Genomic DNA, 17,734 nt, shown 5'->3' with positions numbered 1-17,734 from the left:
CTGGACAATATGAATTTTATTGTTGAATATATGGATCTTGTTTTCCTTTAAGAATGCTTAGTTTTGTTCTGATCAGTAGTAAAATGTATTTGCAGCTCAGCTTGATTTTTTCAGGTCTTATTTATAAGTTTTATTAGTGTGAGTCTAGACTAAACTTCAGGGGCAGTTTATTTATACTCCTACCACATGACATGGGCTCTCCACTATCTCCACTAAAACTTGTGTGCTCAATATGGTATGTTATTTCTGATTTTGTCAAACTTGAATATTTCACAAACCTATGTGTTGTAGGAGTTTTCAGTTTATAGCATTTGTTCTTTCCTTGGTTTGATTAAATCTTACCCTATGATATGCATCTTAGTACTCAGCCAAACTCCATAGTACACATAAAAAGAATTCTACATGTTCTTCCTCTGTATAACTTCCTACTCTCTGGTATTCTGTTTTGAATGCTCCAGCTATATCAGACTTTCTGAATTTTTGTCCCTGCCTTCCAACTTCAGCAAAGTCTCTGTGCTCAATCCTTCCTACTCCAGTTTTTGGTAAATATTTCAGGATAGAAAGCTGGTATGAGCAAAATATTCATTTGATTAGTTTCCCTAATTAAACTAAAGCAATAACAATTTCTTTATTGAACATATTTTTAATTGAAGAAAAACAATAACAGCAATAATAGCAATGTAAAAATAGGGTCATGTTTTTACTTCCTCTGTGTAGGTAACTCAGTGGAGCTGAATAAATTTTCTTACTTGTTCACCTCAGTTTTGATACTTTGCATATCTATAGACCTAGCCTACTAACATATGAATGGGCACATCTGCTCCTTTCAAACTGTGGTACATATATACAATGGAATATTACTCAGCCATAAAAAGGAACAAAATTGGGTCTTTTGTAGAGACATGGATGGACCTAGAGACTGTCATACAGAGTGAAGTAAGTCAGAAAGAGAAAAACAAATATAGTATATTAATGCATACATGTGGAATCTGAAAAAATTGGTATAGACACTCTTATTTACAAAGCTGAAATAGAGACACAGACGTAGAGAACAAATGTATGGATACCAAGGGGGGAAAGGGGGGATGGGATGAATTGGGAGGTTGGGATTGACATATATGCACTATTGATACTATGTATAAAATAGGTAACTATGAGAACATGCTGTATAGCACAGGGAACTTTACTTAATGTACTGTGGTGACCTAAATGGGAAGGAAATCCAAAAAAGAGAGGATATATGTATATGTACAGCTGATTCACTTTGCTGTACAGTATAAACTAACACAATATTGTAAAGCAGCTAAACTCCAATTAAAAAAATGATAAAATGCTCAAAAAATAACCTGTTAAGCTACCCAGATCCCTCCCAAACAGCAACAGCAACAGCAGCAGCAACAATTACAACACCTTTTCCAAAGTAAAAATTTGAACGTAAATATTTCCAAAAATGAACTTTTATGAAGGGAATAATACCAGTTATCTATTCCATTTTATATGTAAAAATTTCCACAGGGAAATCACCAGAGCATCTGTGCATTAGTCACCTAACAGCTGTAAGCATCTACCTTCATGCACGGTTTGATAAATCGATATGAACTTTTATAGAATTTCATGGAAGAGTTATATAGCAATCTTTTTAAAAAATTAACAAATATTGACTTGCTTTTCTGTTTTTAGAATTAGGAAAGAAATATTTCCTAATATTACTGATGACAATGCACCAGGCAATGTGCTGGTGACCTGATATACTTTCATTTAATCTTCATAAATACCCTCTGAGTTGTATATTATTATTCCTCTTCTCCAAATGAGTGAAGTTAAGGTAGAAGTTTATTCATTTTCCAAGATCTAACAGCTACCAGTAACAATGCTGCAATTTCAACGTAATTATTTTAATCCAAACTACTTTATTTTTCCCAAACATAATACATTTTGATTACCTATTGCTCTCCTAATTTCATACCACATGTTATAAACCCAACACTTGTACAAGCTTAGAGGGCCACATGTGTCAGCAGATGTTAGTTGCTCTTTTGCTTCCCTCTAAACTCCCACTCATACACGTGTTGTATTAGTGAGAGATACAGAATTTACTAAAGGTGAAATAAAGGAAGTAAGAGAGGCTTTGGAGTCCATATATAACAGAAAAAAAAAAATCCAGACAAAAGAAACTCCCAAATTTTGATATTTCTATTCTTAAATATTGAAGTGCTTTTCAGATTGTTTTATCACAAAGTCTTTAGCTTTTTCTGTCCCCTCTTTTTTCTCCTTTGAAGGTCTTTCCTCCTTTCTTGTTGTCTTTTACCTCCATCCCCACCACTCTGATCTTCTCTATGTTCAGTGCTCACTAAGGATTTTCCACTTCTCCCCCTCTTTAGTAATCACATTTATTCCTCTTTAACTTAAGTATTTGTCCTAAGAGGTTTATCAAAAGCAATGTCCCAATTAATTCAAGTAAAAACATGTCGTAGAAACTGTTAAGAGAATACGTCCTGCTCTTTGTAATTATACATATAGATTTTTATTTAAAATGTCAAATTTCACTGTCAATATAAGTTAACATAAACAAGAATAAAGGACTAGGAACTCTAATGCTTCCAATGCATTGTTGCAAAACAATTATTCAAAATATACCTAAAAATCTGTGTTTTGTATATATATGTATATATTTTTCTTCTCTGTACTATTTAGGTAGGTGCTAATACAGTAAAAATAGCTGATAACAATGAAACATTTATACTAGAAAAAATAAGGCCTAAATAACCGTTTTTAATACTTGTACTATGTCATAGGTTTACAATAACATCACTTGTTATTAATTACTTTATAAATACATGTACAGAGTCAGTTGCTACATTATAATTACATGTTTAAAGGGAGATAATTTGGATTATTTACATAAATAACAAAAGAATGGTAAAAAATATGTACCAATTTCCTAAATGATTTTCTTAAGACTCTTGAGTGTTTTATATCCATACTTATGTTACCAACCCTCCCAATTCAGTCCCCAAGCATCCATCTGTCTGGTGGTGTTCAAGCCAATAGAATGAGACCAAGTTCAGTTGAGAAGCAAATGAAATCTTTATTCTTTGATCAGAGAATGGTGAGGTGCGTGCTGAAGGTCTGGAGCACACACTGTCCCCCACATGCTGTGGGCAGGGCCGCTACATAGGGATGAGTCAGTGGGGAGGAGTTGGAGTTCTTGTGGGGTGGGCGTAGCTGTGCTGCTTATGCTCCAGGTCACAGTGCCAGGCTCAGTGTCTCTGCACACAGCCCTCAGCTCCCATCTTGAATTGAGGTGTCCTGCCCTGCATTTCTGCACGTTGTTCCACGGCTGAGGTGTCGGTGCAGTCATTTTGCATTAGGATCTCTGGTCTAAGTGCTTGTGCAAGGCCTCTGCCTGTGGCACCCTATGAGCAAGTGAAACTAGACCAAGCACAAAGGAAAAATAAAAGGTTAGACTTTATTAGCCGGATTCTATTTTTATTTCCTTGGAATTGTTCTTGGGCTTTGCCAGTGACACTTAAAACAATGAAAAAATTGAAGGAATGATATTAAAGTGCCAGGTAGCAGTTTTGATGATCTTCATACTGTTTTACTTTATACTTAATGACATTGATAAAATGGAGCAATGTTGTATTTCACAATTTCAAGTGTTTTCCAATCATGCTGTAGAATTTCACTTTGCAAGTGAGTGTGTATAAGTAGACTCATGGGAGTATATCATTTTTCTTTTAAAAAATACATACATTTGATTAAGAAAATAAAATAGCAAATTTACCTAGCAATTTGACCGCAAGGATTTGGAACGTTGATTATTTAAGAAAAAATGTAACATTTTCCTTAGAATATGAAGTTATTGATGAAGCATTTCAGGATTGTTCCCTGAATCATGGTGACTTTTCAAATGAATGAAGACGGATCATGCCAAATAGTTGTGTCTAAATAATTTCATTTAGGGCCTTGGGAGGCTAAAACTTACTTTAAGGAGAGTATCACAATGATGAAAGAAATAAACCTTAGAATCTGGACAAGTACTTGTGATATATATCCCTAAGTTTGTCACAGTGGCATAGAAATAGCACAGTTACAAGAGAAACCCCTATAAACTATTTTATTAAGAAATTATTTAAGAAATCAAAGTGGTTAGCATTGGGAATCATCTATTTTGCTCACTATATTCCAGAATTTCTGGGACATTACAGCTCAAGAGCCAATTGCAAGATCTTTTATGAGAATATTATACTTGTCATGATTGGTAGTGTTTTATCTAGAAATAGTTTTCAAAATAAAACACAAAAATAATTCAGCTATATTGCTCTAAAAGTATACTGTATACACAAAAATTAAGCAATTTTGGTTGTATTTGGTCTTAGAGGAAATAATAATATAAAAATTCTCTTACTTAAGACTAAAAATACCATTAACAAAGATTAATAATAGAGATAAAAATATTAAATGCTAATCTACAGGAGACCTATGAGAACTTCAATACACAGATAGCTAATACCAGTCTGTTTTAATAAATTTTTAATTGCGTGTTAATTATTTATTCATTAAATTGTTTATTCTAGTACTCTATCTGGAGTCTCTAGTGGCCCTGAATGAAAGAATCCAAGCCCCCAGTTGCTTGTAAACAACGAAGCAGACATTTTTACTGCATTTAAATTAGTTGTAATGGGAAAACATGTGAGAATATGTATGGAACCCTCTCAGATTTCATGAGTTTACACTTACTGCCTAAATCAGAAATCGCAACATTCATATATTAGCTTTAAAATTAATTCAGTTATATTGATTCTATTTTTGACCCAAGACTAGAATATATGAATTTATGGTAAATGCATATCATAGGAAACGTGGAACAATATTTATAATCAAGACTTTCTATAAATTGGACCTATAATTAAGCAGACAATACATACTTTTTTTTTTTTTTTACAATTACCTATTATGGGCCAAGGTATGGAATAACATAGCATGGTCTTTATCCTTAATGAGATCATGATCTAGTGCAAGATACAGCTGTGAAAACAAAGTATTAAACTATGATGGGAAAAGCAAAAAGTACTATGGAGTTACAAAAGAAGAGGCAGAGATTAGAGGATCATATTTAAGCTGGTTTTTGAAGGATGACTAGATTCAACCAGGCTAAGTAAGTTATTCCTAGGGAAATGCTCAGAGGCATTAAAAGATGTTTCAAGAACAGCAAAATTAATGGGATAGTGTATAGGGACATATAGATATGGAAGATGAAACTGGAAGTAGGTGTGAAATTGACTAGTAAACAACATTGTGTGTCGGGATTTAAATTTTTCATTTTCTTTTGTATATAGCAAACTGAGAATCAACACATGTGTTTTTGAAGAAAGTTGATTTACTTTTCTTTTAGAAAAATAACTCTGGCATCGGAGTAAAATATGGATGGAAATGCTGATTTCCTGTGGGTAGTGGTGAACAGAGTGAGAGTAATTAAGAACTATAGGTGAGAAATATAGAAGGTCTGAACTATGGAAATGGCAGTGGGATTGAATAGAGGCAGCACGATTGCAAGAAACTCTCTTGTGGTAGAATAAATGTTAACTGATTGAATATAGGTGGAAAGACAAGAAATTGTTTAATATAATTCTGAAGTTTTTAGTTTGAGGTTATCATGAAGCTATTAACTAACATAAGGGATTTAATAGAAGTGAAACCAATTTTAATCATGCTGGTGGGTCTTAATTTATTTGTCCTTACATATCCAAGGGCTCAGATGTGACTTGTCCTTTCTTTTTTATTTTATTTTATTTTTTTAATTTAATTTGTTAATTTTAAATTTTTTTAGTTTTGGCTGCATTGGGTCTTCATTGCTGCACGTGGGCTTTCTCTAGTTGCATTGAGCAGGGTCTACTCTTCGTTGCAGTGGGCAGGCTTCTCATTGTGGTGGCTTCTCCTGTTGTGGAGCACAGGTTCTAGGTGTGCAGGCCTCAGTAGTTGCAGCACGCAAGCCCTGGAGCATGCAGGTTTCAGCAGTTGTGGCTCGTAGGCTCAGTAGTTGCAGCATGCAGGGCTCTAGAGTGCAGGCTCAGTAGTTGTGGCACACGGGCTTAGTTGCTCCGCAGCATGTGGGATCTTCCCGGACAAAGGATCGAATCTATGTCCCCTGCATTGGCAGGTGGATTCTTAATCACTGCGCCACCCGGGAAGTCTGTGACTTGTTCTTTTTAATGGATTCTGCTACACTGGATCACTGGGTGGGGCAGCACTGGAATTGTAAGAAGTATTTTCACTAGTTTTCTTAATGGAACAAGTCCACTGAATCATATATAATCTAAAGAAAGAGGAGTGGCAGTATAAAAACGTACTGAGATTTAGTTTCCTAACAAACTTGTGCACATTATTTGACCTCAAGTGTAATGGTGAAGTTAAGTTTTCACTATATCGGTGTACATATAAGAAGGTAGAAACTTGATTCCAAAGGAGTTGCTCAGTCATAAAGAAAATTCAGAAACTATTCAATGTAAGTCTATATAAAAAGGGTCCAGGGCTTCCCTGGTGGCGCAGTGGTTGAGAGTCTGCCTGCCGATGCAGGGGACACGGGTTCGTGCCCCGGTCCGGGAAGATGCCACATGCCGCGGAGCAGCTGGGCCCGTGAGCCATGGCCGCTGAGCCTGCGCGTCCGGAGCCTGTGCTCCGCGAAGGGAGAGGCCACAACAGTGAGAGGCCCGCGTACCGCAACAAAAGAAAAAAAAAAAAAAAAAAGGGTCCAGAGAGCAAGAGATGAAAAGAGACAAGAAGAAAAAGTACACATCCCTAAGGTGAATTCCAATTACATGGTAAAATCTGTTTGACTTTTGTACTGTTTGGTGCTTTACTTCGTGCCCAGTAGAGGTGATTGTTCACTTTACAGTGTCTCTATGCCTATAAATGTCCACTCCTCCAGTAATCAAGGTGTCTAGAAAATGTGAAAGATAATATTTTTTTAAAGTGGATTTTTTGGTCACCAGAGAATGAAATACAACTATTTCTAAAATCTTAAACTTGAGAAAAATAATCGTGATTTACACAAATTAAATGAGATAGGCTTACATAGCTGGTGAATTGGTAGTGACTTTTGAGAATATATGAAATGGAATAATTTATTTAAATAGTTGCTGCTGAAATTAATTGAATTTTAAAATAATTCTTATGAAAATATACTGTTTTTATTGTCAATGTATTTATATTGTCAAATATTTTATATTATCTGAGAAAATGAAAATTAAAAAGAGATTTGTCAAAAAAGTATTACTAGATACCGTCAAATAGGTTGAGATGCTAACCTCAGACTTTTGTGGATCCAAGTCATACATTTCAAAATAACAATATATTCATTATTTTCCAGCCTACAAGTGTTTTTAAGCTTTGTCCTCCCCCTGTGTCATAAATTTAAAACACACACAAACACACACATGTGCAATCATGTAAGTACATAAACAAGGTCCAAATGAAAAGTTCTGAAAAACAAATTTTATGGAGCCAACTAAAATCCATTTATTTTTGTATTTGCAGAATCTTTGAAAGATGCTCTGAAAGTATTTTGATGTTTATTGAAATATCAACTTTGAAATATCTCCAAATCTATGAAGTGACATTCCATGTAAAATATTTGATATAGAAGAATTAGTATTTCAATGGAAGAAAAGTTATTTGCAGAAAGTATTTCATATTTAAATAACATATAATAATAATATATAAAATAATAATATAAAAAGTTATTTTAGCATTAAGAAAGGTACAATGTAGTCTTGTACTACAAGGCTATGTGTGTATATGTGTGTGTGTTGAAGAGCATTTATTGTCTAGTCTCTTGGATATTGATGGTTATTTCTTATTTTAAGCTGAAGAAGAAAAATAAAAAGGAAATTTCAACTTGACTCTAAAAAATATTCATGTTGAACTCTAAGAAAAAAGTGGGTTCTCAATAAATACTTGATTATGAATTAAATTGCATTCCTTGTAAACAGGAAACTTGAACTTATAGAAGAATACCATCATGAGAACTTTTCATCATAAGGATCTAAAATGCCTGTTGTAATACAACTTGGACATTAGGAAACTGATTCTATAGCTTTAGACTTGTTTATGTATACCATTTGGTCAGCATGGAAGAAAACTAACATCTAAAAGTAAAATATACACATTAACTTTTGATCACAGAGTATATAATGTGATTTTTGTCATAACTTCTAAGCATCTTTTATTAGGAGTTTTATAATTTTATTATCTGTCACATCATTTTTAACTAATTTTGAGCTATATGGTTTTATGGATGTCCATATACAAATAAAATACTTCAGATAAATGGTTGGAGATACACTTTCTTCCCTGTAAGTCATTTAAATACTTATCTTAAGTGTTTTTTTGATTAAATATATATCATTTTTATCTCTTTAAATAAGAAAAACGTTTTACTCACCATCTTGCAGTTGTGTCATCAACTACTACTACTATTACTACAATTACTAAAATTAATATTAGTTAATATATATTGTGCATTTGGTTCAGATACTAAGCATTTTGTGTAAAATGCTTCTTTTTTTTAACATCTTTATTAATAGAGTATAATTGCTTTAAAATGTTGTGTCAGTTTCTGCTGTATAACAAAGTGAATCAGCTTTATGTATACGTATATCTCCATATTCCCTCCCTCTTGCATCTCCCTCCCACCCTTCTAGGTGGTCACAAAGCACCTAGCTGATCTCCCTGTGATATGCAGCTATTTTACATTTGGTAGTGTATATATGTCAATACTACTCTCTCACTTCGTCCCAGCTTACCCTCCCCGTGTCCTCAGTTCCATTCTCTACATCTGTGTCTTTATTCACGTCCTGCACCTAGGTTCATCAGAACCTTTTACTTTTTTTTTTAGATTCCGTATATATGTGTTAGCATATGGTATTTGTTTTTCTCTTTCTGACTTACTTCACTCTGTATGACAGACTCTAGGTCCATCTACCTCACTACAAATAGTTCAATTTCATTTCTTTTTATGGCTGAGTAATATTCCATTGTATTTATATGCCACATCTTCTTGATCCATTCATCTGTCGATGGACACTTAGGTTGTTTAAATGTCCTGGCTATTGTAAATAGTGCTACAATGAATATTGTGGTACATGAAACTTTTTGAATTATGGTTTTCTTAGGGTATATGCCCAGCAGTGGGATTGCTGGGTCATATGGTAGTTCTATTTTTAGTTTTTTAAGGAACTTCCATACTGTTCTCCATAGTGGCTGTATCAATTTACATTCCCACCAACAGTGCAAGAGGGTTCCTTATTCTCCACACCCTCTCCAGCATTTATTGTTTGTAGATTTTTTAATGCTGGCCATTCTGACAGGTGTGAGGTGATACCTCATTGTAGTTTGGATTTGCATTTCTCTAATGATTACTGATGCTGAGCATCTTTCCTATGTTTGTTGGCAATCCGTATATCTTCTTTGGAAAAATGTCTATTTTGGTCTTCTGCCCATTTTTGGATTGGGTTATTTGTTTTTTTTTTGATATTGAACTGCAAGAGCTGCTTGTATATTTTGGAGTTTAATCCTTTGTCAGTTGCTTCATTTACAAATATTTTCTCCCATTCTGACAGTTGTCTTTTTTGTCTTGTTTATGGATTCCTTTGCTGTGCAAAAGATTTTAAGTTTCATTAGGTCCCATTTGTTTACTTTGTTTTTATTTCCATTTCTCTAGGAGGTGGGTCAAAAAGGATCTTGCTGTTATTTATGTCATAGAGTGTTCTCCCTATGTTTTCCTCTAAGAGTTTTATACTGTCTGCCCTTACATTTAGGTCTTTGATCCATTTTCATTTTATTTTTTTATACAGTGTTAGGGAGTGTTCTAATTTCATTCTTTTACATGTAGCTGTCCAGTTTTCCCAGCACCACTTGTTCAACAGGCTGTCTATTCTCCATTGTATATTCTTGCCTCCTTTATTAAAGATAAGGTGACCATATGTGCATGGGTTTATCTCTGGGCTTTCTATCCTGTTCCATCGATCTATAATTATATTTTTGTACCAGTTCTATACTGTTTTGATTACTGTAGCTTTGTAGTATAGTCTGAAGTCAGGGAGCCTAATTCCTCCAGCTCTGCTTCTCTTTCTCAAGATTGCTTTGGCTATTCGGGGTCTTTTGTGTTTCCAAACAAATTGTGAAATTTTTTGATTCTAGTTCTGTGAAAATTGCCATTGGTAGTTTGATAGGGATTGCATTGAATCTGTAGATTGCTTTGGGTAGTATAGTCATTTTCACAACGTTGATTCTTCCAATCCAAGGATGTGGTATATCTGTCCATCTGTTTGTATCATCTTTAATTTCTTTCTTCAGTGTCTTATAGTTTTCTTCATACAGGTCTTTTGTCTCAGGTAGGTTTATTCCTAGGTATTTTATTCTTTTTCTTGCAATGGTAAATGGGAGTGTTTCCTTAATTTCTCTTTCAGATTTTTCATCCTTAGTGTATAGGAATACAAGAGATTTCTGTACATTAATTTTGTATCCTGCTACTCTACCAAATTCATTGATTAGCTCTAGTAGTTTTCTGGTAGCATCTTTAGGATTCTCTATGCATAGTGTCATGTCATCTGCAAACAGTGACAGTTTTACTTCTTCTTTTCAGATTTGGATTCCTTTTATTTCTTTTTCTTTTCTGATTGTTGTGGCTACAACTTCCAAAGCTATGTTGAATAATAGTGTTGAGAGTGTGCAACCTTGTCTTGTTCCTGATCTTAGTGGAAATGGTGTCAGTTTTTTACCATTGAGAATGATGTTGGCTGTGGGTTTGTCATATATGGCCTTTATTATGTTGAGGTAGGTTCCCTTTATGCCTACTTTCTGGAGAGTTCTTTTCATAAATGGGTTTTGAATTTTGTCAAAAGCTTTTTCTGCATCTATTGAGATTATCATATGGTTTTTATCTTTCCATTTGTTAATATGGTGTATCACATTGATTGATTTGCATATATTGAAGAATCCTTGCATTCCTGGGATAAACCCCACTTGATCATGGTGTATGATCCTTTTAACGTGCTTCTTTTATTTCAGTTAGTGATTTCTTTTATTTCAATTAGTGATTCTGAAAGTAATATGCATTAATACAATACACCAAAATTGTACCTGGCAACTGCAGAATATATTCCAGTATTACTTCATGTTACTCTTAAAGTTGTCTGTATATAAGTTGAGTGTTACTTACCTGAAATGTAGTAATTGTTTACATATTATTACAATGTAATAATATTTTACATAACCCAACCAAATGGATTATGAATGGTAAAGTTGTAAAAGTTTTACTTGTATAAAATCATTCAAAAACAATTAAATTTTCAAAAAGTTAAAATGTCAGTTTTACTTAATTTTCATTTTAAAATTGTGATATATCTCAAACTGTATTCTTTAATTTTTTAATAATTTTAAATATATAAACAAGAAAATAATTGAATATATACTAAAATTGATTTTTGAGTTGATTCATTTGGATTATATTTATTTTTCATTAAAATTGATTGTAATTGGGTACATGCAAATATAAATAAACTTTATTTTTAAATCTTCATTTTTTATTAAATGAAACCAAAGGTGAAAAATTATAACTACATAATTATTAATTTTGTTAAAATAAAGACAACTATATTTTATGTAATATGTAATAACTTAAATGTATTTATTTAATTACTTAATCAATAACATTACCAGACCACAAGAACAAACTATACATATTATTATAATTAAATTCTGTCTTTATATCTTGCTTACTTACAGAAAAATCGTATTTTCCTATTCTGTCAATATGGAAGCATGATTTTCAAGGTAAGTAGATATATCACATTTTATTTAACTGTTACCTTAATTTTAATTTTCTTAGTGTTTAGAATTGTATTATGTGGTTATATTTGTATTTTGTCCCAGTCCCTACACAAGCTAGATGTAGTCTTGTTTCTAATTTTTCTCCATGTTTCATAACATTTTTCAGTCTCCTACAGTGTATCCTTCTTCTATTCAAAACCTTTCATTCTTTTAATCCCACTGGACTAAGCTTTTGGATAGCACATCTTCTCTATTTACATTCACCATCTAGAATGAGGGTTGGGCCAAATACAATCCACTTCCTGGTTTCCTAAGACCTGTGATCTAAGAATGGTTTAATGTTCTTTGACAAGGCCACAATGAGCCTAGAAAATATCCTTAACTGTTCCTGAGTTGTTCTATGTTATGAGTATGTTTTGGCAAAATCTCATACAGTGAATAAAACAACTAATTTCTCGAAATATTTCTGCTTCATAATTCAATTCAAATGAACAACAAAGTGAAAGGACTTCCTCACTTTTTAAACTAAAACTGTTACTTATTTGGAATCCAACTTTGATTTCACAAGTTCAAATTATCTCAGTGCTTTGAAACCATTTTCTCTGAGATGTTTAACTTAACATGACATGCAATATGCATCTGAATATTTAAAATGATGAACATTTTAGATATAGTCTATTTGATGAATTTAAGGTGGAAAGAACCTAATTGACAAACAGCTGATCTACAAAACAAGTCTGTAGATACAAGTGGATGGCATTTTTGGAGATCTGGAAACTAATTCCTGCAGATCTAAAAACCTACAGTTGCTGGTAAGTAAAAACCTTGGTATTCCACTTTCAAACACTTTAATCAAGTAGATATATTTCTAGTGTCATCATAGTACAGTGACACTAGGAATCAGTGTAATGTGGGCTTTATAACAACAGAACTACAGGTCAGGCACAATTCTACCTTTGACTTTATTCAGGTTTACCAATATATCAAAATAGAAGAAGAGGAAGAGGGAGGAGAGCGAGGAGGAGGAGGAGAAGGAGAAGAAGAAGAAGAAGAAAACAAAGAAGAAGGAGAAGGAGGAGGAGGAGGAGGAGGAAGAGGAGAAAAAGAAGAAGGATGAAGAGGAGAAGGAGGAGGAGGAGGGAGGGGGGAGGGGGATAAGAAGAAGGTGGTTCTAAAAGTTGCAGGCAGTTCAGAGAGGTATTTTGGGAAAATAAAATAAAAAGTAAAAATATTTAACTGGGGCTTCCCTGGTGGAGCAGTGGTTAAGAGTCTGCCTGCCAATGCAGGGGACACAGGTTCGAGCCCTGGTCCACGAAGATCCCACATGCCATTGAGCAACTAAGCCCACATGCCACAACTACTGAAGCCCGAGTGCCTAGAGCCCATGCCCTGCAACAAGAAGCCACAGCAATAAGAAGCCCGCACACTGCAACAAAGAGTAGCCCCGGCTCCCTGCAACTAGAGAAAGCCTGCGCACACTGCAACAAGGACCCAACTCAGCCAAAAATAAATAAATAAATAAATTTATTAAAAAAAATATTTTACTGTATTATGGGACAAAAACTTATCATGTTTATAGTTTTTATTAAATACAGGCAATAGTTATTTGATTATTCCTATTGTATTTACATTCTCTTTTTAAAAAGTTTTACATTTATGTACCTTAAGAATATACAATAACATAGGTTATAAATTTAATACTCAATAAAGGGTTTAAAGAAGAAGTTAAATGAATTTCTCTTTTAGAGGACAGAAACATTATAAAATATTGTTATATTTTACTCACACATATTATTTATTTACTGTATCCTAATTGCCACTGTTTAGTCCTACTTATTGCTTAAATTATAATAACATTTATGTAATAAAAAATTTAATAATACAGAAAAATCTATTTCAAATAAATATCTATTTTCACATATTTATGTTTAGGTAATAACACTTTTGTCTGCAAGTTTTTATTATATATTATATGATCATGTTTTGTTAAAATTTAATATGTTCAACTGGCTCTCTAAAATATTGGTTGCTCAAGAGATGCGATTATGCTGTTATTAAGTGAAATTTTATGGTTTTAATTTTAAAAAAAGAGCCAAATTCATAAACTGATCCATAAAAATAAGTATTTGTAAAAATTACCAGTAATAAGGAAAAGGATTCTCGGATGATATAGATATCAAACAAAGTTAATGAAAGAATATTTTGAACACATTTTTGCCAAAAATTATGTAAAATATTTTTGAAATGTATGGATATGAAAATATATAACTTACTAAAAATGATGTAAGGAAAAATAGAAGACCAGAAATATCAAATCATAATTAATTTAAATTAATTAATTTTTTTTTCCACAGAAAGTAATCGATGTTCAGTTTCAGTCTTACCAAATATTTAAGAAAAGAATTCAACTCTTACCATACACTTTTTTGGAGAATGGCGAAAGAAGGTACACTTTCCATCCTATTTGTTGAGCCAATAATATTCTAATAGCAATTTTTTGAGCCAATAATATTCTAATAGCAATATTCTAATAGCAATATTATTCTAATAATATTCTAATAGCAATGACTTAGAAGAGCACAGAAAGCAAAATCACAACCTGTTATTCTAATGAACATAGATGTAAAGATTGCAAACAAAATACTTGTTAATTTGATAATCAACATGTGAAGAAATAATTAATGGTTTTATCCTAGAAAAGTGAAATTTGTTTAGTCAATTTATGTACTCACAAGATTTATATCTAATAAAGAAAAAGTATGTGACCAGAGAGATACAAATATAGAATACAAAAAATTTCACATTTATTCATTATAAAAACTCCTAGCAAACTATGTATTGGAAAGGAATTTTGATAAAGTACATCTATAAAAGTTTAAAATAATCACCACACCTAGTTGTGAAATATTGAAAGCTTTCCCTTTGAGAGAAAATGCCTCCATATTATCTGTTACTGGAAGTCCTAGCCAGTACAATAAGGTAAGACAAAGAAATAAACAATATATGGATAAGGAAGAAAGAAATGTAACTGTCAATTTTCTTAAATTATATTATTGTATACAAAGAAAAGCCATGAGAATCTCCAAATAAAATATTGGAGTTAATAAGAGTTGATAACAAGGTTTCTGGATACAAAATATATATGCAAGATTAAATAACCTGTGTTTCTATTTATCAGCAGCAGCTTGAAAGTACAATTTTAAAAAATATTCTGAGATGAAAATGCACAAGATACCGCTACATAAAAAAATGACTAAACATAGATCAATCTTGCTAATATAACATTGAGACAAAACAGGAAGTTCATATATCTCTATCTATCTATATCGACACAAAATATATATATACACATATATATATAGTAAATCAGTAACTTGAACCAATATTTTATAGGTTAGACATTTTTAACTATTAAACTGCATATATGTGTTTTATGCATTTTTATATATTTTTTACAGTACCCATAAAAATTTCATGATAGAGGAAGAGAAAAATAGGAAGAAAAACTGGTTCCTTGAAAGCCACATGAGGAAAGTATTTCAAAAAAGGGGTGGGGTGTAATTATTTATTATATTCAGGTAAGATTGCAGGGCTTCTGTTTATGGAAAATTGTAGTTTCTAATACAAAGTTTGGAATTTAACATATTTACCTTCTTAGAATTGTCAGAACTGGGCCTAGGTAGGTCTCTACTGCCAGGAACAGAGCCTGTCCCTAGAGAAGAAAGAAACAGTCTCATCACTGTGGGCATATTATTCTAGCAAGACAGAGGAAGGGTTCCATGACCAATATCTTCTTCCAAACTTACCAACTAGTTATTTTACTTCTCCTGATGTAATGAGAATGAGCATTGAGAGGCCTAGAGGTAATGGTACCACTTTTTCAGGAAAGAAGCCTCCTGGAATTAACTGTTAAACCGATGATCAGTCAAATAGATGGCTATCCTCCCAAGGGAAGACAAGGTCCACAGGTCACAAGACCTCTTAAGAGTTGCTCTTTTTATCTTTCTCTGAATCATTCAGAAGAGATCTTACCTTGACAGGCATAGAGTCAAAAACTTGAATTATACTTTTTTACCCTTTACTCATTTGGTTTAGAAAGTAATTGTAAACAATGTCTGTTTCTTCACTAATTTTAGATCTCAGTATATTTACATTCATAATCTTATCTAATGTAAGTATTCAGTTAATTAAGTAATTTGTTATATATTTAATTGTATTTTTTTTCTTTCAATAGTATTTATTGAACTCCTAGTATAGTCCGGGAATTGTTCTAAGTATTGATAGGAATTCTAAGAGCTTTTTATTTCAGGTCAACACTTTATTACTGTAAATTTTGCCATGGCTCTTAATTCACCCTTTTGCAAACAAAGTATTGCTTTAGTCATTATGACACATAAAACAGATGTGGAAAAATCAGTGGGGTCCTAAAAGTAAACCATGCCTCTCAATTTAGCAACCATCACCATAGGAAACCCATCCCTACAGCACGAGATTAAAAGATCAAGAAACATGTCAGTCTTAAACACACTTTAGTTTCCCTCAGAACACAAAGAAATAGAAAGGATTGAAAAACCATGGTTACTTTTTATATGTCACTGACTCCCAATTTAGGTTTATTATGTGACAGTATAAAATAAAGTGATTATACTTACTTTTATTTCAATTTGTATTTTAATAGAAATATTCCCCAGTGTGTTATTATATGTCTTTGGAGAAGTGAACAAGTATTTTTAAATATAAATAATTACTGTTACACTCTATTTAATGCTTTACATGCTAACCATGTAGCAGACTAACATTTTCAGAATTCTATTTCATTAATACTATATAAATTCTATATTTGGACATCATTACATTTAATCTAACAATATGTATGTATTAATAGAACTTTAATAACTCAGTTTATTAAGGAGATTGTTACCTTTCCCACAGTAAACTAATAATATTTATTAAAAAGGACCAGTAATAAGTCTCTCTGAATATTTTGAATATATTTTAAAATGACTTCACTTCTTTACAGAATCCAGGGCTGCTCTTGTATGCAAAGTTTTAAAAATCCTTTAGGAGATAGAAGATTACAGAATGGAATTCAGAATGTGACAACAATCTAGCTGTATTACAAATGCATTAAACAATCTAACCGAAATGGATAGGGGAAAAGATGCAGCCCTAGAGAAACTTTGGAAACGAGTGGAATCTGTAAGACTGAAGGCAAAGAATTTGCAGATAAGCACTGTACGGTGGTTGAGAAGGTTGTTTCCAGGGTACAGAAGTTAACAATTCTGTCACTACTGTACATGTATACTGGAAACGAACAGCTAAGTAAGTGGATGGCAGATTGTGGGAGCCAGGTTTCTCACAGTTTGATTGAGAGTTTGCAGATAAGCAAGGAGAGGGGGCTAAAATGATTGGTGGGGTCATGGGTTATAGTTGGAGATGCTATGAACTCACAGTTAGCTTAATATAGATGTATATATTTACATATAAAATACTTATAGATATGTGTATATATACAGATTAGTATATACACATATATTTCCTTGCTGTATCAATTAAGAGAGCCTGGAAACACTATCAAAATCCAGTAGCAATGTGGATATCAATGCACATATCTTGGTTTTTATTATTATTTTTCAAAAAGAGGAGCTAGAGCTTCTTGGAGAAATGTCTGATTCTAGAACTGGGACAGGAACTATACAAGATGAACCTGGAGCATCTCCCATTGTCAGAAAGTAAGGAAATACTCAATAAGGAAAGAATACCTACATTTATGGGATTACATCAAAGGGAAATAAGGGTTAATTGGAGGTCCCAGTGGCCAAAACTGGAACAGTTTAAGCAATAAGATAAAATAGTATTGGATTATAACTCCAAGTATAAGACAAGTATGTATGAGTTC

The 17,734-nt window shown here is 32.7% G+C and overlaps 2 long non-coding RNA genes across 6 annotated transcripts in view; both read left to right on the top strand.

Annotated features, from left to right (window-relative positions):
* LOC307187226 overlaps positions 1 to 12,647 on the top strand; it is a 64,147-nt gene extending 51,500 nt beyond the window's left edge. Inside the window, exons 2-3 of the long non-coding RNA XR_013828559.1 lie at positions 11,791 to 11,838; positions 12,529 to 12,647. This is a non-coding gene — a long non-coding RNA (uncharacterized lncRNA). The remainder of the gene's footprint in view (positions 1 to 11,790; positions 11,839 to 12,528) is intronic.
* Positions 12,648 to 14,092: 1,445 nt separating this feature from the next.
* LOC307187225 overlaps positions 14,093 to 17,734 on the top strand; it is a 169,681-nt gene continuing 166,039 nt past the window's right edge. For all 5 annotated transcript variants that reach the window (XR_013828554.1, XR_013828555.1, XR_013828556.1 and 2 more), the window contains exons 1-2: positions 14,093 to 14,281; positions 15,294 to 15,413. This is a non-coding gene — a long non-coding RNA (uncharacterized lncRNA). The remainder of the gene's footprint in view (positions 14,282 to 15,293; positions 15,414 to 17,734) is intronic.

This window comes from Stenella coeruleoalba (assembly GCF_951394435.1).
Source record: "Stenella coeruleoalba genome assembly, chromosome: 5".
NCBI classification, from domain to species: domain Eukaryota; kingdom Metazoa; phylum Chordata; class Mammalia; order Artiodactyla; family Delphinidae; genus Stenella; species Stenella coeruleoalba.
This window is presented reverse-complemented; position numbering and strand designations above follow the sequence as displayed.